Source organism: Adiantum capillus-veneris, chromosome 26 (genome assembly GCF_014529385.1).
Source record: "Adiantum capillus-veneris isolate H3 chromosome 26, ASM1452938v2, whole genome shotgun sequence".
In the NCBI taxonomy this organism is placed as follows: domain Eukaryota; kingdom Viridiplantae; phylum Streptophyta; class Polypodiopsida; order Polypodiales; family Pteridaceae; genus Adiantum; species Adiantum capillus-veneris.
Window position 1 is genome coordinate 101,356,829 of NC_140956.1, and position 25,738 is coordinate 101,382,566.

The following is a 25,738-nucleotide window of genomic DNA, read 5'->3' on the forward strand; positions in this document are numbered from 1 at the left end:
CATAAGTAGACCGCTCTCGCCATAGAGAGTGGGGCCTTTGGAGGAGGGTTTGACAACATTCTGGTGTCGTATTCTCTTCTCTATCTCTTAGTCTCATACACTTTCACGCACAGTGTCCATTCACTTTGTTTGTGTTCATTGCACTCTCTCATTAAGAACGGAAGGCTCTCCCTTCCATAAGAACAAAAGGAACCTTGAGCACAGTTCGGAGCACTCATATTGAGCAAAGTTCAAGCATTCATTCCGCTGCACCTTACATCATGGTGCAATGGATAGGAGAGTATGGCACCGGCTATGTGCCGCCATCTTCAGAGGCTCTCCGAACTACTATGCTCGATCGAGAGGTTATCGTGGAGCAAGCAACCCTCAATATTCAGTGTCTTTGGGCAAAACCCTCATTGCCGACGAGTGGAGCGATACAAGGAAGAAATCTATTCAAGTTCTCGTCGCATACTCAAGTGGAGAGATGTACTTTTTGCACTCTCATGATGCCACTGAGAGTGGCAAGTCCGCCGAGTGGACAACGGCCATAGAAACGATCGGTGAGCAACGCGTGGTGGCCTTTGTCACAGATGGAGAGGCATCAAACAGGGCAACAACAGCTATTATAGAGGGCCACTATCCGCATGTGACAATGTGCTTTTGCATGGCACATTGCTTGAACAACCTTCTAAAAGACATCGGCAAGCTAAACTGGATTGCTCGAGTCATTGCTGATGCAGTGAAGATTGTTACTTTCATCAACAATCACAACTTGGTTCGGAGTGAGTACCTCAAGAGGTCAGGCGGCAAAGTGCTTCTAAAGTATTCAGACACCCGCTTCGCATTCAACTTTCTTCTTGTGCGCAGGTTGTCTGAATGTCACAATGCGGTTCGACAGGCCTTCATTAGTGATGAGTTCACCACCTCCCCCTATGCAAAGATAGTTGCAGGGATTTTGTGCAAGGATAAGGCAGAGGATCTTGAGTTCTGGAAGGAGCTCAAGAGTCTAGACGCACAGGTAAAACCGTTTGTTCATTTGCTTCGAGTTCTGGATGACATGGATCCTTTCATTGGCAAGATTTATGAGGCAATGGACCGCATGATCGAGCAACTTACACAGCTTGAGCCGAAAGTAGAGCGATATGAGGAGATCCATGCGCTTTGCAGCTTGAGGTGGAATTCATATGCCTCTGCTTTACATGGGGAGCCTACATGGTGGATTCAGAGTTCCAAGGTGCAGGGCAAGAGACAGATAGAGAAGTCATGAACCAATTTACAGAGATCTTAAACAAGATGGTTCTAGACAGAGATGGGCGACGCATTGTCAGAGATCAGTTGAGACAGTACAGAGAGATGCGGGGGTCATTTGGCAGTCCAGATGCTCAGATTGATCGCAGGAAGATAGGTTCAGTGCTATGGTGGGAGGACTATGGCTATGATGTCCCTGGGAGGACTATGGCTATGATGGCCCTGAGCTTCAGAGATTGGCGATCCGTATTCTCAGCCAGTCAGTTAGTACCTCATGCTTGGAGCAATTGTGGAGTACCTTTAGCCACATTGCTTCCAAGAAGAGGAATCGGCTTGGAGTGGAGAAGGCTAATGATCTTGTCCTTGTCAGCGCAAATTTGAAAATGCTTTGCAAGAGTACAGACAAATAGACAGATCCTTTTACACAGTGGGAGATGGAGCAAGAGGCTCCTCAGGCAGGTGGAGATGCACATCCACCAACACCAGCTACTTCATCCGTGGCTGAGATCGAGCTGGGCATAGAGCTTGATGATGAGGAATGGGAGGATGTGCATGATTTACAGCCGGCTACTACGAATTGAGAGGCCTCTCAGGCTAGTTGCTCTTGAGTCTCGAGTCTTGAGGCTCGAGAGTTGCAACTTTAGGACTTCCATTATCCTTACCTTTTTGTATGGCTGCTTGAGCCTTGCCCTCTTTTGACATTTGTAGCTACTAGCATCTTTATGGTATTTTTCACCTTCAGTCTTTTGGTATTGTGGCCACTGGTTTGGCCCCCTTGTAGTCTCGACTCTCATTATGGTATGTCACCTTTGGTTTTTTTGTAGCGTCTTGTGCTATGTACTCTGGGCGCCACACATCCCAATCAAGTCCAATAAAGGTTGAATGCTATTCAAATCGTGTTTTTTGTGGGTATTAGAGTCAAAGGACTCTAGTACTACTTGTATTCAAACACATAACGCTAAAAAAAGAAATATGTGGGTGTTTTTTTAGCCTCCCGTTCCGCGACGTTCCCGTTCTGGACCCATTCCCGTTCCCCCGTTCCGCAGGGAGGCTCGTCGCCGTTCCCGTTCCGCATTCCGGGTAACTCTGGCCCCCACTGTTGCTGTGACCTAACCCGAAGGGGTCCGGTGTGTAGGCAGGTGCAAGAAGCATGGGTGGGCAGGCAGCAAGAGAGAGAGAGAGAGAGAGAGAGAGAGAGAGAGAGAGAGAGAGAGAGAGAGAGAGAGAGAGAGATGTCATTATCATCCTCGGAGGTCAAATATGACTTATGGGACCAAGAAAGCATACATGGTGCCTCTTATCAAGAGGGTACATTGGATACATGACTAGATGCGGATACAACAAAGGTTGATATGGGAGTTCTTGGGACCCGAAATTCCTCAATAATGGCCCTACCACCTCGGTAGATGGCCCATTTACCTGCTGCTCAAGCATCTCGCACCTTTTGAAGTTCTTGTTTCTTGATTTTGAGTTGAGCGGGGGTCAAGGCCTCGCTTATCCACACTTTGGAGCCTTTGAGTAGTCGAGCTTGCTGTATAAGTGCTACGGGCGCCTCTTTGTTTTTGAAGACAAGGGTGCCTTGGTTGGTGTGGTGGTCATGATGGACCTTCTCGATCGTGTTGGGATCAAACTCGATCGGGTGAATAGCTTGGTTGAGCTTGGTTAAGGTCGAAGTGTAATCATCGGTTTCCCGCCATCAGGTAGAGGGAAAGCCACCGATGCGGAGGGATAACACCAATCCTTCCCGTCGATGACGTTCTTGTATGCATTCTTCTACCTTAGACGGTGGTGGTTACTTCATTGACTTGAGTGGCAAGGTTTGCCAAGCTTGCGGTGAGCCTTCGCTCAACTTACTTCGCTTTGGCAAGAATATGATCGGTGCCAACTTGCTTTTGTGACTCCAAAACGGTGAGATGGGTCTCCAAGGCCGCAAGACGCACCTTGAGTTCCGTGTTTTCATCTTTAAGTTGTCGAATTTGCGCACGTAGAAGGTCTATTGGATCCACTCGTGGTGTAGACACAAAGAGGCGTGTCGGCTTGATTGGTGTGGATGACCTCCCTTGTTGCATCTTGTTTTGAAGAAGTGAGTTGGAGGTTCAGAGTCCTTTAATAGAGGCAGGAATGGGGGACCAAACAACCTTAATGGATTTGAAAATCTGAGAGGGTAAATCGGCAAGCTTCTGGAATGCAAGTCGAAACGGTTCTGGAGTGAGTAGATTGGTGTGGAGGGTTAGGGCCAGGGCTTGGTGCACTTGAGGCACTCACTAGCGAGAAGGGTTTTGAGCAGGTTGCAACTACATCAGACAATGGCGAGCTCAAGTGCCGCTTTCGCAGTTGATTTGGGTACTGGGTGGCACTATGGCTTGTTTGAGACCTCCCCTTGGAGCTGCCCCTTGCCCAGGAGAAGAGGCCAATGAGAGTGGGGGAAGGCTCTGTTAGGGCAGAGAGAGAGAGAGAGAGAGAGAGAGAGAGAGAGAGAGAGAGAGAGAGAGAGAGAGAGAGAGAGAGAGAAATAAGAGGAGGAGGAGGAGGAGAGAGTTTTAACGTCGTAGGAAAACTATCCCAAGAGACCTTAAAGATCTAGCCGACGAGGAGTTGAACTCAAGACCTATTATGAGAGTATGAGAGAGAGAGAGAGAGAGAGAGAGAGAGAGAGAGAGAGAGAGTGTCACGTGACACATCCAACCCTCTGTGTCCGTGGACAAGCTTCAACACGACAAGGGTTCAGTCAGTCCAGTCAGTCTAGATTAGAAGTGATCTGGCACTTTTGTCAGTCTATTCGTAGACCGTGCATGCCCAGTCACTTAGTGTAAATGCATATCCTGTGGTTGCACACAGCATGATCATAAGCATTCCCATCAGAATCCATCAGAATCCTTTAGGGAAATTTTCGAGTGCATTTAGCCTATTTTACCTATTTTTGACATTTTCCACTTATTATTTTTAAGTGACTTTTGTTGGAAAGTGGGTAGGGCAAATTGAGTAAGTTTGTATATAAGCAAACCTAGACTAGCACTAATTGGCAGAAGAGGCAGCAGGAGCACCAGTGCTCAACAAGCAACTTCTCAAGCAAGAACCCCTTGGTGGCAATTTCCCTCCAAGCAAGACTTCCCCTAGCCTAGCGTTTTCCATCAACCCCAGCTTCTAGCGTTTTTGATCCAAACCAACATCGCCAGAAGATCCCAGAACTAGCGTTTTTGAAGCAAGCACTCATCGCCAAGAAGTCCTCAGCCCTGGCGTTTTTCAGGAGCCTAGCGTTTCCAGATTTGCAGCCTTTGTGCATGGCGATTTTCAGCAGATGAAGACCTGCAGTTTTCAGCCAAAAGCCCATCATTTTCAGCCCTAAAGACCTGCAGTTTCAGCCCCCAAATCAGCGTTTTTCAGCAGCAGAAATCAGCCCCAATTCAGTGTTTTCATTTGCAACAGATTTCAGCCTTGAGCGTTTTTGGACAGCAAATACATTCCTTCAGTTTTCAGCCCTAGCGTCGGTCTCGTCACCCCTGTCGACGACACCGACATAGCCTAGACTTGCATCAGTCACATGCATTCAGTTTGTACCAGTTTAAGCAATCAATAGTAGACCACTCTCGCCTACGAGAGTGGGGCCTTCGGAGGAGGGTTTTACAACATCTTGGGGTGTCGTATTCTCTTCTCTCTATATCTCTCAATCTCATATACTTGCACGCATAGTGTCCATTTATAACCGGCCCGTACAACGTAGAGGGCGGTACTATTTCAATTACCTGTTAACTTTACACAGAGCACTGAGAAGGAAAGAGAACACAATTGCGTCCAGCGACTAGAATGTCACTGCGCACACGAGACCGACACCCTGTAGGCCCCAAAGACTGGCGCCCCTTTCGGTATTTCTTTATTCAAATTAAGGTAGACGATCCGACCACTTAGCACAAGCTTTCACAAAGCTGTCCAAACCTGGCGAGGGCTGAAAACGCAGGTTTTCGACCGGATTTCGACAGCATAACGGCGCAAAAACCCGTGTAGGTCAAAAACACCTATCTAGGACGGATTCCCTCGATATCTGGAAGCTTTTTGGTGAGCTGTCACAGAAATTCAGCGGGCTGTAATTCTCTGTTTTTCACTGCCGGGAGCCCAAAAGCCTGTACACGCATCCCAAGGCTCTCACGAGGCTCCCCCGATGTTCCCTTGCAATTTAGGTGCGAAACCCTAAACCTGCAGAAAAACACAGCAGGCTGTAATTCCCTGTTTCGGATCGTTTTTAGCGGAGCGAACACGCCTACGCGTGTCCCAAGGGCTCCCGCACGCAATAGGACAGTTCCCCTGTGAATTGGACGAGTTTTCACGCGAGAAAACTCTCCAAACTCGCAATCTTTCGTGATGGAACTGTGCGTACCTGTGGGGGATTAGCAATTAGCTAATCCGGTTCCTGTTCAGAAGGCTCTTGCCTTGGCAAACGCGCATAAACCCCCAGAACTGTACATAGGTCAAACGAGAAGCCCACTAGTGGGGCATAACATACTGTACGTAGGGGAGAAAGAGAGTAGTATGTAGCGTGCGGGGCATCACTCCCGTCACCATACTGTGCATAGAGGGCAAGGTAAGCATTCCATAGCTTCTGTACCTGCTACAATCCACCTGAGGCTGAAAATGGCGCCCCCTTTGTTGATATGCAGCTCGTTTTTGCCTCCCAGAGTGGCAGAATCGCTCACAGGCTGACATGTCGCCCAGTTTCCGAGTTTGGGCTTTCCCTGCTAAAAATATCTCAACTGGTGCGTCAGTTGACTTGGCAGCAGAGCAATAAAATGTTCCCCTTGTCATTCCAGAGCTAATGACGCGAACACATTTTCCGGTCAAAAATAGCAGTTCCCTAAATTTTAGGAGATGCTTCCATGGCGTCCCTATCGGTCTCCTGACCATCATTGAAGACTACCATTTGACCAACATCTACAATGTGGGTTAATTTACTGGCCCCTTTCAACTTATAAAGTTGCAATGACTTGACGAGTGGCCCAAATTCCAGTTTGGCGCACACGAGCTTCCATACTCATCAGAATTCAGTGCTAATTGGCCCGTGCAGTCCCTGTCTGACCGACCTAGATCCCCGATGTGAGAAACCCATTTGGCTGCAGTCGTTTCACACTGGCTATGCAATGTCCACTTGCACCTTTTCAAGGGTTTTGGGACAAACAAGTAAAAATAAAATAAATATATCTAATACTTATTTACGGAAGGCAACAGGAAAAATACACCTCCTGGTGACACACCCCACCCTTGAAATACTGCAAGCGACCTCGCTTGCATGCCAATAATACATGCAGATATCTCCTGATATCACATATATTCTATGATGGGAATCCAAGATATACATGCTTCCGGAAATGTAGCGTTGGACGATTAAACAATCCCACCAACCTGGCTACGACACATATATCAAGCATAGAAGTCTTCTAGTGTACTCTTGAGCACAAACTTCTCTAGCTAAATTCTGTATGGAAAGAGTAGATACAATTGCTTAACTACTCTCTTGAGCATAATGAACCATGCTCTTGCCTTGCTCCAAAAAGGTTGCATCAAGTCACTGTGGGTTCCATTTGAAAGGCTTCAAGATACAATTGCAATAGCTGAGGTGAATCAAGCAATTCAGACTCTTCCATCCATTTGGCATCTAATGATGGATAGTTCTTGAACTTCACCAAATAGCGTCTTGCAACTTTTCCTCTAACCTTTTTTTCTTTATGTGCCAATATCTGTTCAGGAACAAGGATTTCATCCAATTCTTCCACTTCGGGTTGTTCCTCGTCAAGCATATTCTCTGGCACATCACCAACAAAGGGCCTTAGAAGGCTGACATGAAAAGCATTATGTATTTTCCAGCCTTCTGGTAGCTTTAACCTGTAAGCTACATCGTTGATCTTTTCTGAAATCTGAAAAGGACCATAATATCGCATACTGAGCTTAGGAAACAAGCGTTCCTTGCCTTTCCTTTTCCTTAACCTGGCCTTTTCAAAGCGCAAAAGTACCCAATCACCAAGTGAAAATACAAGTTCACGACGGTGACGATCAACAACTTTCTTTTGCTTAGCCTGAGTCTTCTCAAGAGCAATCTTTATCTTCCTGTATGTTTCATCCATATCTTGCACATACTTGTCTGCCTCAAATATCTTGTCCTAAGTCTGCAAAATGGGCGGGACTTTCTTTCCTCCTTCCACTATCTCAAATGGTGCCTTACGTGTTGACGTATGCACAGTGTTATTGTAAGCATATTCAACCAATGGGAGATGGTGTTCCCAAGTTGCATTGTGTTCTGAGACATAACATTTGAGCAGGTCCAAGACAGTAGAATTTGCCTCTTTTGACTGTCCATCAGTTTGCGGATGAAACGAAGAAGAGAACTTGAGCGTAGTGCCCATGTTCTCAAACAATGCCTTCCAGAAAAGACTCGTCATACGTGGATCCCTGTCACTGACAATTGACTGAGGCATCCCATGATATTTAAAGATATTGCTCATGAATATCTTGACCATGTGTTGTGGCTTTATCTTCTTCCTAACAGGAATGAAATGGGCCTGCTTACTGAACCTACAAATGATAGTCCAAATCCCATCATTTCCTGTTTGCGTCCTTGGAAGATCAAAGATAAAGTCCATTGCTATACTTTCCCATGGCCTATCAGGGATCGGCAATGGCTGCAACAATCCCGGTTGCTTTTGTCTGTCAAATTTGACTTTTTGGCATACTAAGCATGATCTTACAAATGTGTCAACATCTTGACGCAAAGCGGGCCAATAGAAGAATGCCTCAACCCCTTTAGAAGGCTGACATGAAAAGCATTATGTATTTTCCAGCCTTCTGGTAGCTTTAACCTGTAAGCTACATCGTTGATCTTTTCTGAAATCTGAAAAGGACCATAATATCGCATACTGAGCTTAGGAAACAAGCGTTCCTTGCCTTTCCTTTTCCTTAACCTGGCCTTTTCAAAGCGCAAAAGTACCCAATCACCAAGTGAAAATACAAGTTCACGACGGTGACGATCAACAACTTTCTTTTGCTTAGCCTGAGTCTTCTCAAGAGCAATCTTTATCTTCCTGTATGTTTCATCCATATCTTGCACATACTTGTCTGCCTCAAATATCTTGTCCTAAGTCTGCAAAATGGGCGGGACTTTCTTTCCTCCTTCCACTATCTCAAATGGTGCCTTACGTGTTGACGTATGCACAGTGTTATTGTAAGCATATTCAACCAATGGGAGATGGTGTTCCCAAGTTGCATTGTGTTCTGAGACATAACATTTGAGCAGGTCCAAGACAGTAGAATTTGCCTCTTTTGACTGTCCATCAGTTTGCGGATGAAACGAAGAAGAGAACTTGAGCGTAGTGCCCATGTTCTCAAACAATGCCTTCCAGAAAAGACTCGTCATACGTGGATCCCTGTCACTGACAATTGACTGAGGCATCCCATGATATTTAAAGATATTGCTCATGAATATCTTGACCATGTGTTGTGGCTTTATCTTCTTCCTAACAGGAATGAAATGGGCCTGCTTACTGAACCTACAAATGATAGTCCAAATCCCATCATTTCCTGTTTGCGTCCTTGGAAGATCAAAGATAAAGTCCATTGCTATACTTTCCCATGGCCTATCAGGGATCGGCAATGGCTGCAACAATCCCGGTTGCTTTTGTCTGTCAAATTTGACTTTTTGGCATACTAAGCATGATCTTACAAATGTGTCAACATCTTGACGCAAAGCGGGCCAATAGAAGAATGCCTCAACCCCTTTCACTGTCGCATCAATTCCACGATGCCCAGCATAAGGTGGAGCATGACTTTCCATCAAAATCTTTGGCCGTAACTGTTTAGTAACGCATAACTTTCCATGCATCATGAGAAAGTCATTCTTAAGCATATAGTGCTCATGATGTTGCCCATCAACAAGCTGGTCATAGATCCTTGCAAAATCTGAATCTTCAGCATATTGTGTCTTCATTTCGTCTAGTTCACAAATGTAGCATTTCTTGGCCTCCCTAAGAGCTTTCCTTTCTTGAAAAGTTTTGCCAGAAAAATGCCTTTTTTGTCCTTGTCCTCGTTCCGAAGAAGATTTAGACTGCTTCTTGGACGTATCAGCTTCTTGAGTGGAGGGCTTCTTTGCAGGAGACTCAGAAGGCTTTGTTGCAACATTGCCCTTGGCTGAAAACTGTTTGCCCTGGGCCCCTTTCTTGTGGCTATTAAATCCATCGGAATCTCCCTTAGACAGATTGTTGGCCACTCTTGCATTCTCTATCAATTGAAACATATTCATGACAGTAGTCTTTTTGCAGTAGTCCCTGATTTTCTTGGGCAATCCGCAACAGTACTTCTCAATTTGTTCTGACAAAGGCACAAATCTGTAAGAGGTGACTGGCAACAGTGCGGCCCAAAACCGTTTATTGTACTCTTCCAAATTCGCACACTGTTTAGCATTCAACTCGTGCCATTCTGTCATCACATCCACTTCAAAAGTGTTTGTCAACCATGCAGGCGCAAAAAGCTGTTTGAATTGGACCCACGTTGTTGGGGCTTGACCTTGGTTTAACAATGCGGTCCACCATTGAAGCGCATTCCCTTTCAAGAAAGTGGCAGCCTTGCGTATCTTTGAAGATTCCGTGAAGTTGCCTCCAGCATAAGCTGCATCGAACTGCTGTATGAAGGTCAAAGCCTTTAATTGGTCCTCAGTTCCTCTGAAAGTTTCAAACTTCACTCCCTGCCCACCTTCCTTGTAATCCTTAGGATGACTCAAAGGAGCCACATTATCATAAACAGGTGTCTGTAGCAGTGGTGCTCCATGAGTGTTCATTCCAGCACTCGCATCAACTGTTTTCCCTGTCATATCTGCATTTTGTACGTATGGCTGCGAAAAACCAGCCATACCAAATTGTGTTCCAGGCACTCGAAACTGGCCATAGGCACCCTGAAAACCAGGTTGGACACCCATGTTCGCGTACATAGGGTTACCCATGCCTGTTTGCATTGTCCCGAACACATTCCCTGGCATATAACCTGTGGAAGGTCCAGCCATAGCTTGAAACACTGAACCACCTCCAAAATAACCAAGATAAGTATTAGGTAATGGAAGGGTCTGACGCATAGCCTGTTCATTGCTCCCTTGACCATTCACAAACGGTTCCTGTCCAGCTAAAGCAAGTTGCTTTGGATCATTGGACACCGCTAGTTGCTCAACCACATGGGCTTTCCCTCAAGCATCATGAGTCCTCTACGCATTGGAAATCTCCTTTTCCTGCAACGGCTCAGTCATGCCTTGTGTAGGAGGCTGAAAACCCTGTGTCGGAGCTTGTAAGAATTCCTGCATCCTTGGGTTGTTAGCCAACTGCTGAAACATGTCCATGCAACAACGCAGTTGAGTTCTAAACAACCTGTCCTCTTCTTGAAGAGTTGAAGGGATTTTCTCTGTGCCATGTGAGGAAGATCCCTCTTCAAATATTTGGTCTCTCTTCTCTGCCATATCGACAAGCTCTGTGTTGCCTTCACCCACAACAATCCACGCTGCACTTTTTGAAGAAAAAGTGACTATCCCGTCGATGGAACCATATAACCGGCCCGTACAACGTAGAGGGCGGTACTATTTCAATTACTTGTTAACTTTACACAGAGCACTGAGAAGGGAAGAGAACACAGTTGCGTCCAGCGACTAGAATGTCACTGCGCACACGAGACCGACACCCTGTAGGCCCCAAAGACTGGTGTCCCTTTCGGTATTTCTTTATTCAAATTAAGGTAGATGATCCGACCACTTAGCACAAGCTTTCACAAAGCTGTCCAAACCTGGCGAGGGCTGAAAACGCAGGTTTTCGACCGGATTTCGACAGCATAACGGCGCAAAAACCCCTGTAGGTCAAAAACACCTGTCTAGGACGGATTCCCTCTATCTGGAAGCTTTCTGGTGAGCTGTCACAGAAATTCAGCGGGCTATAATTCTCTGTTTTTCACTGCCGGGAGCCAAAAAGCCTGAACACGCATCCCAAGGCTCTCACGAGGCTCCCCGATGTTCCCTTGTAGTTTAGGTGCGAAACCCTAAACCTGCAGAAAAACACAGCAGGCTGTAATTCCCTGTTTTGGATCGTTTTTAGCGGAGCGAACACGCCTACGTGTGTCCCAAGGGCTCCCGCACGCAATGGGACAGTTCCCCTGTGAATTGGACGAGTTTTCACGCGAGGAAACTCTCCAAACTCGCAATCTTTCGTGATGGAACTGTGCGTACCTGTGGGGGAATAGCAATTAGCTAATCCGGTTCCTGTTTAGAAGGCTCTTGCCTCGGCAAACGCGCATAAACCCCCATAACTGTACATAGGTCAAATGAGAAGCCCACTAGTGGGGCATAACATACTGTACGTAGGGGAGAAAGAGAGTAGTATGTAGCGTGCGGGGCATCACTCCCATCACCATACTGTGCATAGAGGGCAAGGTAAGCATTCCATAGCTTCTGTACCTGCTACAATCCACCTGAGGCTGAAAATGGCGTCCCCTTTGTTGATATGCAGCTCGTTTTTGCCTCCTAGAGTGGCAGAATCGCTCATAGGCTGACACGTCGCCCAGTTTCCGAGTTTGGGCTTTCTCTGCTAAAAATATCTCAACTGGTGCGTCAGTTGACTTGGCAACAGAGCAATAAAATGTTCCCCTTGTCATTCCAGAGCTAATGACGCGAACACATTTTCCGGTCAAAAATAGCAGTTCCCTAAATTTTAGGAGATGCTTCCATGGCGTCCCTATCGGTCTCCTGACCATCATTGAAGACTACCATTTGAACAACATCTACAATGTGGGTTAATTTACTGGCCCCTTTCAACTTATAAAGTTGCAGTGACTTGACGAGTGGCCCAAATTCCAGTTTGGCGCACACGAGCTTTCATACTCATCAGAATTCAGTGCTAATTGGCCCGTGCAGTCCCTGTCTGACCGACCTAGATCCCCGATGTGAGAAACCCATTTGGCTGCAGCCGTTTCACACTGGCCATGCAATGTCCACTTGCACCTTTTCAAGGGTTTTGGGACAAACAAGTAAAAATAAAATAAATATATCTAGTACTTATTTACGGAAGGCAACAGGAAAAATACACCTCCTGGTGACACCATTCCTTCCATAAGAACAAAAGGAACCTTGAGCACAGTTCGGAGCACTCATCTTGAGCAAAGTTCAAACCATAGTTTTTTTCTCACGCGCATGATTGGCCAACCATGCTTCCAGACGCGTACGAGCTCGATTGAAGTATGATTGGGGTTTCCATACGTGGGGCAGTGATTTTAAAAACTGACCAGATTTTGGGCGTTTTTGAATGGGATGGGCATTTCGCCCATGTGCGAACCCTTTGCCCTATAGTGCTATTACAATATACCAAGGAGTGGTTTATTGTATTCTATGGTTTTTGTGCTACTCTAGTGTTTTCTAGGGTGCCGTATGGTATCCCACGTATGGAATCTTCAGGGGGTCTGAACCGGGCTTGTGGCGGGCTTCCATACCCGCCCGCGTATGCTGCATGGTTGACGTTAGAAAAAACTATGGTTCAAACATTCATTCCGCTGTACCTTACATTGGTATCAGAGCTTTGAACGTGTTTTGGAATCTGTATCACTCAAGGAAAGAACCACAATTTTTTTTGCTTGTTGCGGTCGCATGAACCCAAGTTCACTTGGGCGTGTCGATTTCTATTCGTGTTTTTGAAGAGTGACATGAATCCCAAGAAAGAAGGGCTTGTCGAGCCTCCCCTTGTGCCTCTTTTCACTCATTGACAGCGAACTGTGCACTTAGCGGCCAGCCAATCGACGTGAGGTGGGAAAAAGCAACCTTGGTGTGAGCGCAAGGCCGCCAAGGGGTGCGCCCGCGGAAAAGAGCAGAACTCGAGTGAAGAGAAGATCCTTCTCTAACACCGATTGCAAGCGAAAGAAGAACTCAAGAACCTCAAGAATCCCAAGAACCCAAGAACCCAAGTTCCTCGTGAACTTAAGAACCCAAGACCACAAGAACCCACAAGAACCCAGGACTTCAGTAGATGGTCATCACTCGAAGCGGAATGGATACTTCGCTTGGAGGTAATGAGCATGAGAGAGGCGAAGAAGAATTTTCCCTACCAAGAGGTTTTTCTGACCCTTCCCATCTACGCCAAGGATTGCACTAACTCCTATGGAGGCTTTTGACAAGAGGGTGATGGACAGGAAGTTAGAAAGCAAAGAAATAATAGCAGCCATAGAGCGCGAGTACCAAGAAAGAATGGTAGCCATAGCGCGTGAGAGCGAGCAAGCACGCTTGGAAGCCAAAGAAAGACAAGCAAATTTGATCGCGAAAACAACGAAAGACAAGCAGAATATGACCGCGAGAACAAAGCAAGACAAGAGAAGAGCGATCAACACATGAAAGAGTTGTGGCGACTTTTTTCTCAAGTGCAGGCGCACTTTGCACAGAATCAAGAAAAGGAGACTCTCTTAGTCTCTTCTTCTCTCAAGCATGACACACAGGATTTGCATGATGATACGCATGATGATTTGAATGATGATGATGAGCATGATGATTTGGATGCCAATGATAAGCATGATGATTTGGATGATAATGATGAGCATGTTGCTTTGCATGATCAAGATGTGATTTCTCACAAGCATGATGATTTGCATGATCAAGATATGATTTCTCACAAGCATGATGATTTCCATGAAGATGATGTGATTGTTCACAAGGATGATGTGTTAGATGATGCTTTTTCTAGCGAAGCTAACCTCGTTGCAGATTCGATCAATCACGAAGGATCGATCTTGGCTCTGCAGTCAAGGTCCAAAGAACCCTCACAAGAAGTATTATGTGTTCGCATGATTCATACACACGCATTGTTTGAGTGTTTCATTCGTGATCATTTCCTATATTTTCATCAGCGTCTTTATGTGATCCCTTTTCCTAGGCATGACATATTGTACGTTGAGCACGTTTCACTCATGAATGAGTACGAATGTATGCGGATTGTTCAAGAATAGCTGAAAAGTATGCATTCAACGAAGTCACATTCCATGTCTCTTCCTTGGCACGACACAGTTATAGAAAGAGCACAAGAAAGTATGAGCACCAACCATGGTCATTTCCATTGTGTTTTGCCACAGTGGATTGATTTAGATCAGAAGAGAAAGATTCGATCCCATTGTTTGCGTATGTGTGGTGAACGGTTTGGCACTCCGTCTCTTTGTTCATCTACATGAAGACAAGATTTTTTCCATTCACTTTACATGGAATAGGTACGTTCATGTTTTTGTGTTGGAACTAGTTTCAGGAATTTTCAGCCATGGAGATTCTTGAAGAAGAACGAAGCGTGACTCTAGACGAAGTTGAAGCATCGAAGGAGCCACAGAAGATTGTCGCTTTCGGCGCGGCCCAAAGAAGCAAGCGTTGCAGACCTTTATGAAGTTCAAGTATCGCACGACCCACACATCCGAGTGGGCCGACGAAGAGTCCCTTCCAGGATTCCGGATGCTATTGGTGATCTCCCTCTACGCCATACAATCCGGTACCAGTACCTCACTTTGAAAAGGAGGGGATGTCACATGACACATCCAACCCTATGTGTCCGTGGACAAGCTACAGCACGACAAGGGTTCAATCAGTCCAGTCAGTCTAGATTAGAAGTGATCTGGCACTTTTGTCAGTCTATTCGTAGACCGTGCATGCCTAGTCACTTAGTGTAGATGCATATCTCTGGTTGCACACAGCATGATCATAAGCATTCCCATCAGAATCCATCAGAATCCTTCAGGGGAATTTTCCAGTGCATTTAGCCTATTTTACCTATTTTTGACATTTTTCACTTATTAAGTGACTTTTGTTGGAAAGTGGGTAGGGCAAATTGAGTAAGTTTGTATATAAGCAAACCTAGACTAGCACTAATTGGCAGAAGAGGCAGCAGGAGCACCAGTGCTCAACAAGCAACTTCTCAAGCAAGAACCCCTTGGTGGCGATTTTCCCTCCAAGCAAGACTTCCCCTAGCCTAGCGTTTTCCATCAACCCCAGCTTCTAGCGTTTTTGATCCAAACCAACATCGCCAGAAGATCCCAGAACTAGCGTTTTTGAAGCAAGCACTCATCGCCAAGAAGTCCTCAGCCCTGGCGTTTTTCAGGAGCCTAGCTTTTCCAGATTTGCAGCCTTTGCGCATGGCGATTTTCAGCAGATGAAGACCTGCAGTTTTCAGCCAAAAACCCATCAGTTTTCAGCCCTGAAGACCTGCAGTTTCAGCCCCCAAATCAGCGTTTTTCAGCAGCAGAAATCAGCCCCAATTCAGCGTTTTGATTTGCAGCGGATTTCAGCCTTGAGCGGTTTTGGACAGTAGATACATTCCTTCAGTTTTCAGCCCTAGTGTCCGCCTCGTCACCCCCGTCGACGACACCGACATAGCCTAGACTTGCATCAGTCACATGCATTCAGTTTGTACCAGTTTGTGCAATCAATAGTAGACCACTCTCGCCGACGAGATGGGGCCTCTGAGGACGGTTTTACAACATCTTAGTGTTGTATTCTCCTCTCTCTATCTCTCTGTCTCATACACTTGCACGCAAAGTGCCCATTCACTTTGTTCGTGATCATAGCATTCTCTCATTAAGAACGGTAGGCTCTCCCTTCCATAAGAACAAAAGGAACCTTGAGCACAGTTCGGAGCACTCATCTTGAGCAAAGTTTAAACATTCATTCCACTGCACCTTACATGATGTCAGGTGATATATCTAACCCTATGTGTCCGTGGACAAGCTACAGCATGACCAGGGTTCAGTTCAGTCAAGTCAGTTTAGAATAGGAAGTGATCTGGCACTTTTGTGAGTCTGTTCGCAGACTCTGCATGTCCCGACGCTTAAATTAGATGCATATCCTCTAGTTGCATAAAGCATGATCATTAGATTTCCATTATAACCCATCAGGAGCATTTTTATAGTGCATAGGCCTATTTTTCCTATTTTTGATATTGTCACTTATTATTTTTAAGTGACTTTTGTTGGAAAGTAGGTAGGGCAATTTTGCTAAGTTAATATAAGCAAACCAGAGTTAGCACTTTCTGGCAGAAGAGGCAGCAGGAGCACCTTGCTCAACAGGCAACTTCTCAGCAAGACCAACCCTTGCGACTACTCTGGGGTTTTCTCTATAGAAGGCCTAGCGTTTTTGCATCAGATCAGCCTTGGTGATTTGTGCACAGCAGATCAGCTCGGCGTCGTCAAGACACATCAGATCAGCCTAGCGTTTTGCATTTGCGAAACAACCACCGACAGCAGCAGATTTTCAGCCCTAGCCTTTTTGCATCTGCATTATACCCCAACGTTTTGCAGATTCTCCGCGACGGAACCTCAAGAACCATCAGCGTTTTCAGTTTTCAGCCCTTAGACACCGCAGATCAAGTCCCGAACCTCGCAGATCTCACCTTTCCGCAACAGTTCCTCGCCGCACGGTCAGTTTCCGCAAGGTTTACAGTTTCAGCCCGGAAAATGCAGATTTCAGCATCTGCGTTTTCAGCGTCGTCGTCGTCGTACCGTCGTCATCAAATTCAGCAGATAGAAGAATTGCAGATTTCAGCCATTAGCATTTTCAAATTTCAGCCCGTCTCGTCGTCGTCCTCATCGTCGTCGACATCGTCGGCAAGTCCAAGCATTGTAGAGATTTGTGCAATCATAAGTAGACCGCTCTCGCCATAGAGAGTGGGGCCTTCAGAGGAGGGTTTGACAACATTCTGGTGTCGTATTCTCTTCTCTATCTCTCAGTCTCATACACTCTCACGCACAGTGTCCATTCACTTTGTTTGTGTTCATTGCACTCTCTCATTAAGAACTGAAGGCTCTCCCTTCCATAAGAACAAAAGGAACCTTGAGCACAGTTCGGAGCACTCATCTTGAGCAAAGTTCAAACATTCATTCCGTTGCACCATACATGAGAGAGAGAGAAAGAAAGAAAGAAAGAAAGAAAGATTTTTAACGTCTATGTCAGGCCGAAATCGGCCTATGAGACAAAACAGATGTACATGGTGTGTATGTCATCCGTCTATCGGAAAGACAAATGAAACAAAACTGATACAAAACTGAACTGAATGTAGGTAGTGGAGTATCTGAGGAGGGATGGAGCTCTATCTCTCTAGGGGTATATGCATGTCTATATGCTCAAGGTAGTACAATCATGAGAATGCATCAAGCTATCTAGCTCCATCCTGTACTAATGGGGGGATGTAAGATGTGGTACATGGGCGGGGCTGGTGCCAAGGCTACCCGGATGAAAGCTGTCGGGTCGGCCCTCATCTGAGCTACTCGCTCCTCAGTGGCACAGCGCTCCCGGGCTCGGATCTCCTCGATCTGTCGGTGGTGGGAGCTCGCGCCCCTGTAGCCTGTGACTCGTGGTCGTCGTCTAGCTCGGTTCACCTCCGCCTGTGGCAGTGTCACTCCCCTTTGAGTGTTTGGTGAGGGAGGGGCGGCAATCCTCTGAAAGAAGTCTGTGAGCTGCGACTGTCTCCCCTCTGTCTGTGTAGCTGTGTGTGGCTGTAGTAGTGTGTCCCGATGGCTCTGTATCTCTAGTAAGAAACGTCCGAGCTGTCTCTGATCTCGAGAGTCCATGATCTCTCGGAGAGTGGGCTGTCCTCTGAATAAGGCCTCATACCTGCCTCTGATCTCAGTGTATGCTCTGCATCTACATACAAAGTGCTCCTCACTCTCTACCTCCTCTGTGCAGGCTCTGCAGACTCGCTCCTCCCTAGAACACCAGTGTGTCTCCCGATCTCAATCTCTAACCTGTGTGAAGCCACTCTCAGCTGACCAATCGCCACCCGTGAGCTATGTGGCATATATGTGTCCATATAGCGTGGTCTCTGTATGAACCCCCCAGACAATATGGTGAGAAACTGGTCTCTGTAATCTGACATCCTCGTCCCCAAGCCAGGTGACTCCTAGACTCTCCTAGTGTATAGCTGCCACAGATCCTGTCTCAATACCAAGTTCCTCTCACTGCGAGAGAGGTGAATATATGGTGAGTGGGGGTCGTACTGGAATGGTGGTAGGCTCTCCATGTCAAGACCGTGTCCCTCAAACCATGCTCTGACCTGTGAGTACCATGCTCTCTCATGCCCACTCTCTGATAGCTGTATAGCTGCCTCAAATGCTCTACGAGTAAGTCTGTCAGGAGGTAGCTCTCTCATCCTCTGGAGGAAGCAGACTGTCTGGAATAGTGCCTCTACAACCATAGGTGGTGTGGCGAGCTCGGCTCTAATAATGTCATGTGGCACTGTCTTCTTGCTGCGGAGCAAGCGTGAGATCATACATACCTGTGGCCTCTCAAGCTGTGTCCACTGGTCAGCTGTCAATCCTGGTGCCCATACTGCCGCCGAGTACATCAGGGCCGGGGTGACTAAGGTGTCGAAAAGCCACCCCTTCGTGCGGGGCTCCTGAAAGTGTGCCTGGTGGCACCTCCGCTCTAGCATGGTCAGAGCTGCATATCCTCGGGTGAGCCTGTCAGCAGCAGCCTGCCTCATAGTGAAGGGTCCTGGTAGGCTGGTGAATGTGATGCCAAGGTAGACATAGGAGGTAACTACATCAACTTGTCCTCCTGCTGCTGTGAAGGTGGCAGCGCTCCTCACTGCACTGGATGTGTGAAAGATCATGACCTTGGTTTTGCCAAGGTTCACAGTCAACCCCTTGTGTGTGCTGAATTCGTCCAAGGCCTCAAGATGGCGCTGCAAGCCCTCGGGTGACTCTGAAATCAACACAATATCATCAGCATATAACATGATGTGGACCGGAGTACCTGCCAAGTCGCTCCCCTCTCCCCCTGCTCGCAGTATGTAGTCGGAGATCTCGTCGATGTAGAGCCCAAAGAGTGTCGGGGAGAGTGGGCATCCTTGCTTAACACCAATGGTGCTAGCAATGGTCTCTGAAAAACCGCCTGGGCAACGAACCCGACCCGTCACCCTCTCGTAGAGAGTATATATGGCCCAAATCATCTCTGTTGGTACCCCAATGCTGTGAAGGCGCTGGAAGAGTCTCTCGCGTGGGACTGTGTCAAAGGCCTTGCGGAAATCCACAAAGCAGCAGTAAAGCCTCTTCTTCCGCGCCTTTGCCCCATCAATGAGGCAGCGCAGAACGAAGATGTGATCAGTGGTGGAGAAAGCTCGTCTGAAACCTGCCTGGCCTGGAGCTCGTAAACCCTCGGTCTCTGCGTAGCGGCTGAGCTGTGCCTCAAGTACTGCTCCATATAGCTTGGCCATAGTGTGGCCAATCATGATAGTCCTGTAGTTCCCTGGGTCCAGGGTGTCGCCAGATTTGTGGATAGGCACTATGGTGTGCTGTGTCCACTCCTCTGGGAAGCCCTCCCCTATAGCCCGGTTGAAGACATGTGCAATCAACGGGGCTATAGTGGAGGCCGCATAAATGATGTGCTCACTCTGTAATCCAGTATGGTCAGCTGATCGTCTGTGCTGCATGCGGTGTATGGCCCTCTCTACCATCTCTGCTGTAAAGAAGGAAGAGCCCGTGGGGCGTGGCCCGTGTGGCTGTGGGATAGGAGGCTGCCCTGGCACCTCATAGAGTCGCTCTGCATAATCATGCCATATCTGTGGATCCTCAATAGCTGTAGTCGGACGTGGCTCGCGCAGGGTGCGCCATGCCGTCGCGCTATCCATGCTCATGAATAGGCGGTATAGCTCTAGCTCCTGTGCCTCTTCGAATGCTCGCCGCTTTTGGCGTGTCAGCGTCTTCATATGCCGTCTGGCCTCTCTCTCTATGATCTCTCCTAAGGCTCGCCGTGCACGAAGGCGTCGGTATAGCTCTCTGCACTCATCATCATACCAGCGGTTCTGAGGCATAGTCCCGGGAGGGGGAGTGCGTCCTGTGTGAGTGGTGTGTGGAAAAGAGCTAATAGCTGAAGTGTGGAGAACGGAAGAGATATGTGATGTGAGAACTGAGAGTGGTGTGGATGGGTGGAGGAGGCATAGGCCATGCTCGACCTCGGCCGAGTAAAGAGGGGCTAGCTCATGTGTGAAATGGATGGTGGTGTGTGGAGTGTGTAAATAACGAGACGGTGCTAGGAGCCAAGTCGAAGTAGATGTCGTCCGTAGGCTGTGACTGGAGCTCTGTCTGCTGTATCTCTCATAGTAGCCTCCTCATCTAGAGTGTGTAGTGCCTCTGGGTCCTCGTGGTCATATGCCTCACATTGCTCACTACGCGTACGAGCATTGAAGTCTCCCATAAGGAAGACTTCACCCAGTGTGGAGTACTCCATAATCTCCTCCGTGAGGCATGCGTACGGTGACTCCTGCTCAGTAGGGGCGAATCTGGAGCCTGTGGGAGCAAAGTAGCAAAGGGCAATGTAGACGATCCTGTCTCGTGAGAGCTCGAGACGAATCCACATGTAGCGGGCCTGTGGGTCCCGGGCAACAATCTGTAGTCTGTTGTGAAGCCCCTGTCTAAAGAGTATGGCCACTCCTCCTGAACCGCGAGTGGTGTGCTGGCGCATACATCCCCGATGTAGAGACTCCCACTGGAATCCATGTATCCGTGGTAGCCCTCTCTCTGGGCTCTCGTGTGTCTCTGTAAGTAGAATGATGTCTCGACCTCTCATCACCTCCTCAAGTCTCTCTGGGTGTGTCCATAGGTCTCCATTGCAATTCCAAACCGTGACATGAATCTCCTCGTGTGTCCCACAGGCCGCGAGTCCCTATGCGATGGTCTTGCCATCAATGATGACCCTGCCATCTCGATATACTGCCTTCTTCCCTTCTTTGCGGGCTTGGTGGACTCTAGGCATGCACGCACGACGGTGATCTTGTTGCATCTTTGTGAGGTCATCATCAAGATAAATCGGGGGGCCTTCTAGTCCTCTCAAGATGACCCTCTTTCGGAGGAAAGAAGTTCGAGACTCCTCGGAGGCGAATTGGAGGATGAGAGCTCTCTTCTTTGGATCTTTGCCGGCTCTCCAAACTTTGGAGAAAGGGATCTCTTCTTCCTTGTATCCCACTTTCTTGCATAAAGCCTTCCCATCGCTCTCGGGTGTAGACCCTTCTTCTTCTTTGATGCCGGTCACTCGCACATTGAGACGGCGAGTTTGTCGCATCTTCTCCTCCTCGATGGTTGTGTGTACTATGAGTACCTCATCTTTTTGGGCTTCCTCTCTTGCTACCTTCTTGATATTCTTTTTGACCACTTCGACCCATCCTTCTTTGGTGGCCTCTAATTTGTCCTCAATGCTTGCGGTGAGGGCTTTGGTGATCTCCTCCTTGAGGGCTTCCTTAGCCTCCTCTTTAATCTCTCCTTCCTCGGGGGTGAGGGATGTGATGGAAGCATGAAGGAGATCGATTTGTGCCTTCATCTCTTCTTGCTCTTTCCTCCATCTCTCCCTCTCCTTCTCGTTCTCCCGTTCCCTTCTCTCCTTCTCCTCTTTGAGGTTTTGGATTTCCGCTCTCATGTCCTCCTTCTCTTCGTTCCATAGCTTGATGAAGGTGGCTTTCTCCTCCCTCCATATCTCTCTCTCCATCCACCATTCTTTCATGTCCTTCTCCAATTGTGCAAGCCTCTTGTTCGTGAGCATGAAGGTTGTCTTCATTGTCGGTGTCGGCGTCTTGATGGTGGGGGAAGACATGGTTGTCTTCGAAGCTACCCTCTCTTCATATTGTGAAGAAGAGGGGAGAAGGGGAAGAGAGGGAGTACGTGTGTGTATGCGTATATGCGTGTATTATGTGTGTGGGTATGTATCCGTGTGTGTGTGTGTGTGTGTGTGTGAGAGAGAGAGAGAGAGAGAGAGAGAGAGAGAGAGAGAGAGAGAGAGAGAGAGAGAGAGAGAGAAGGAGAGAGAGAGAAGGCTGCGTGATGGGAGCGGGTAGGGGTTGCGTGAGGGGGAAGCTGGAGGGGGGCTGCGCGAGGGAAAGAGAGGGAGTACGTGTGCAGCAAGGCAGTTCAGCAGCAGCAGCAGGTATAACAGCGTCAGCAACAAGCAGATACCGGGGGTGCTGTGCAGGTGGGGTGGGCGCGCTGAGCACTGGGGTGACACAGGAGCACGCAGCACAGTAGTAATGTGCCTGGGGCAGCACAGCAGCAGGTCCGCGCGCTGGTGCAGCAGGAGGAGGGCGCTGGTGCAGCGAGAGAGAGAGAGAGAGAGAGAGAGAGAGAGAGAGAGAGAGAGAGAGAGAGAGAGAGAGAGAGAGAGAGAGAGAGCACGACACGGCTGAGTTCCGTGCCCAGAAGTGCTGGGCCCAAAGACTGGCGTCCCTTCTCGGTATTTCTTTATTATTATGCTTCTCCAAGTACAAGTTGGAGTGTCCGCTCTCTCAACAGTGCTCTCAAAGATAATCTGCCGGAAGAGAGGCCCTTGCAATACTTTTAAGGCCCTAGGCCAATAGCAATACATGAAAAGTAGTAGTCTAAAAGCATCTGGTACCCAAAAGCTAGCTCTCTCTTGGGATGTTCGTACGGTGCGCCACGTTAGCATGTCAGCGCGATTTCGGCACAAATTGTAGAAGTTTGTACAACGTGCCACGTCATCAGTTTGCGCACAATTTTTGGTGTTCAGCTTTATTTTTAAGGGTTTTAGGTCCCTCGACTGGGGGTTACCATAAGTTGGGAAGTCTTTTGGTCAGGTTTTTAAACCCCTTGTGGGCCACTCGAAAGAGTCCTGCAAGTTTGTAAAACATCTTCTGCCTCTATGCTAGGGTTTTGGCCCTTCCTTCAGTCCTTGAGGCCATTCCATGTTATCACTTTGTGACATAAGGACATCCACAGAGCTCTTGCATTTATCAATAGTTTGACGACGTCTTTTCAGGAGGACGTTTTTCCGAACATTCTGAAGTACGAAAAGCGTCATCTTATCTAAAAGGGAATGCCCATACATGGTGGTCAACCCTATTGTTGCACAAGGAATCACCTACAAAGTGGTTAAAAATCAAACCGGTCTTCATTTGTGCTTGGCTTATAGAAGAATACAAAGAGGATGTCATCACCGCCTGGAATCATATGAGGATGACAAAGGAAGACAACTTGGACGACTATTGCTAGAGGTTTTGGGATACTTTTCTACCGGCCTCTTCATTTAAGAAAATTACCTTCAAACAACAAGTTGAGCGGTTTTGCTGCGGTTTACCTCACCAATATAGATCTAATTCTCTACCGTAACCTCCTCCGTTGATGGGAGCATCCCCTCATCCTTTGCCTCCTGGGTTTCCCGAGCTCTTCTGCTCTATACTTGTGCTAGTGATGTGCCCTGTATCCCTCCTCTTTGGCTGATCTCGTCTCTGCTCAATCTCTGGATGGAAGAACATTGTGATTTGTCTATGGGTGTGTCCCCTTGTGTGTGAGCCTCTCTCTCTCTCTCTCTCTCTCTCTCTCTCTCTCTCTCTCTCTCTCTCTCTCTCTCAGTATCCCTGCTCTATATCGTTGAATCTCCAATAGATAGAGGCCAAGAAATCTCTGATCTTGGTATCTCATGACTATAAATAGAGGCCCAAAACCCTCTTCAAAGAGGCAGTGAAAGCGGCCACGTATCTCATAGTATGCTGTACAGTGGCATATATAGTGAAGCTTCATCTCTGGCTCTCTCTGACATAGTTCGCACAACCTGGCCTCAACTGAAATACCTCGATATTGGTGAGTCTCAATCCTCCAACTGATGTGATGGTCTCACACACACACACACACACACAGAGAGAGAGAGAGAGAGAGAGAGAGAGAGAGAGAGAGAGAGAGAGAGAGAGAGAGAGAGAGAGAGAGAGAGAGCTGCAAGAGAAAAATGCACGACCTCACTTTGTGACATAAAGTATTGTAATAGCCATGTGCTGTGAGGTGCAACAACGGAAGTGTTTAAGGATTTAGCTCGGATCTAGTACTCCACACAAATGGCATGTCAGGTGCAGCGGAAGAGAAAAAAGATTTTGCTCGGATCTAGTACTCCGCACACAAACACAAGGAACACTTTACTTCACTTGAAAGAACTGAACTGAACTGAAAGAAAGAGAGACGACGAGAGAGAGAAAAGAGATGACACAAAGATGTCGGGTCCCAACCCTCAAGGGCCCCCTTGCTCTGTTGCCAAAGCAAGTACTTTCTTTATTCTTGCACAATGCTGCTACAATGACTAAATGCTGAGATGCTGATGCTAATGGGTACTGACACTACTGATGCTGGGTACTAGCTACCAAGGTATTGAAGGGGTACTGAGGTTCTATGTCGAAGACGATGATGTCGATGACGGGTATTGCGGGTTCTATGACGAAGATGGGAGGGTCGACGACGAGGTCTATGTCGAAGATGATGAAGTTGACGACGAGGTACTAAGGGTCTTTGTCGATGACGATGAAGTCGACGACGGTTCTGTGTCGAAGACGGTGATGTCGACGACGGGGTCTATGTCAAAGACGATGATGTCGACGACGGGTACTGCTGGTTTATGTCGACGACGATGATGTCGACGACGACGATGGTGACTGTGACGATGACGAGTTGAAACCGGCCCGTAGGGCGGTAGGCGTTGGCTTTCACCCGAAATTCTTTACTTTATGCACACACACAGAGCACTTTGCAAAGAAAACCTGCGACGGGAGTTAACACTTGAATACACACACGGCTCAGAAGCTAGAATGCTCCGAGCAGACGCCGACAACCTGTAGGCCCCAAAATTGGCGCCCCTTTCGGTATTTCTTTATTCTTTAGGAGGGTAAATTACAAGGTAAGGTCCTGGGAATCCTTCACGTGTATCCACCTAGATACCATTTGATTTGGCCAAATTTCGGCAGCATAACAGCCCCAAAACTTGCGCGAAACCCATTCCCCTGCTGGAACTCGCTTGCACTGACGTATACCCTCTGATTCCTGTCCAAAAACAGTAAATTCAGCACGCTGTATTTACTGGTTTTTGCCCTGTTTTCAGCCCCAAACAGTCCCCTAACTATCCTTTGCCAGTGGGGCACGATTCCCAATGATCCTGGCGTCCGTATGGCTGAAAAACAGTCAAATTACAGCGCATACACAGCGCTGATTTTGCACCTGTACGGTGAGGTTATGACCCTCACCAGTGCCTGCTTTGGAGCAGCAGTTAGCTACCCCTGTTCCTGCTCAAGGAGGCTCTTGCCTCAGCACAAAAGCATGAACCCACACAACTGTACATCAGTCAAATGAGTAGCCCTCTTGTGGGGCATCACATAACTGCACGTAGGGGAGAAAGAGAGCAGTATGTAGCGTGCGGGGCATCACTCCCGTCACCATACTGTGCATAGAGGGCAAGGTAAGCATTCCATAGCTTCTGTACCTGTTGCAATCCGCCTGTGGCTGAAAATGGCGCCCCCTTTGTTGATATGCAGCTCGTTTTTGCCTCCCAGAGTGGCAGAATCGCTCACAAGCTGACACGTCGCCCAGTTTCCGAGTTTGGGCTTTCCCTGCTAAAAATATCTCAACTGGTGCGTCAATTGACTTTGCGGCAGAGTTGTAAAGTGTTCCCCTAGTCATACCGAAGGTAATGACGCGAACACATTTCGTGGCCCAAAATAGCAGTTCCCTAAATTTTAGG

General features: G+C 47.6%; 1 protein-coding gene and 1 pseudogene across 2 annotated transcripts in view; one reads left to right on the forward strand and one right to left on the reverse strand.

Annotated features, from left to right (window-relative positions):
- Nucleotides 1-25,738, forward strand: part of LOC147423907 (uncharacterized) — a 106,551-nt gene that overhangs the window by 31,126 nt on the left and 49,687 nt on the right. The window lies entirely within an intron of this gene.
- LOC147423909 (uncharacterized) lies at nucleotides 2,462-3,926 on the reverse strand (annotated as a pseudogene).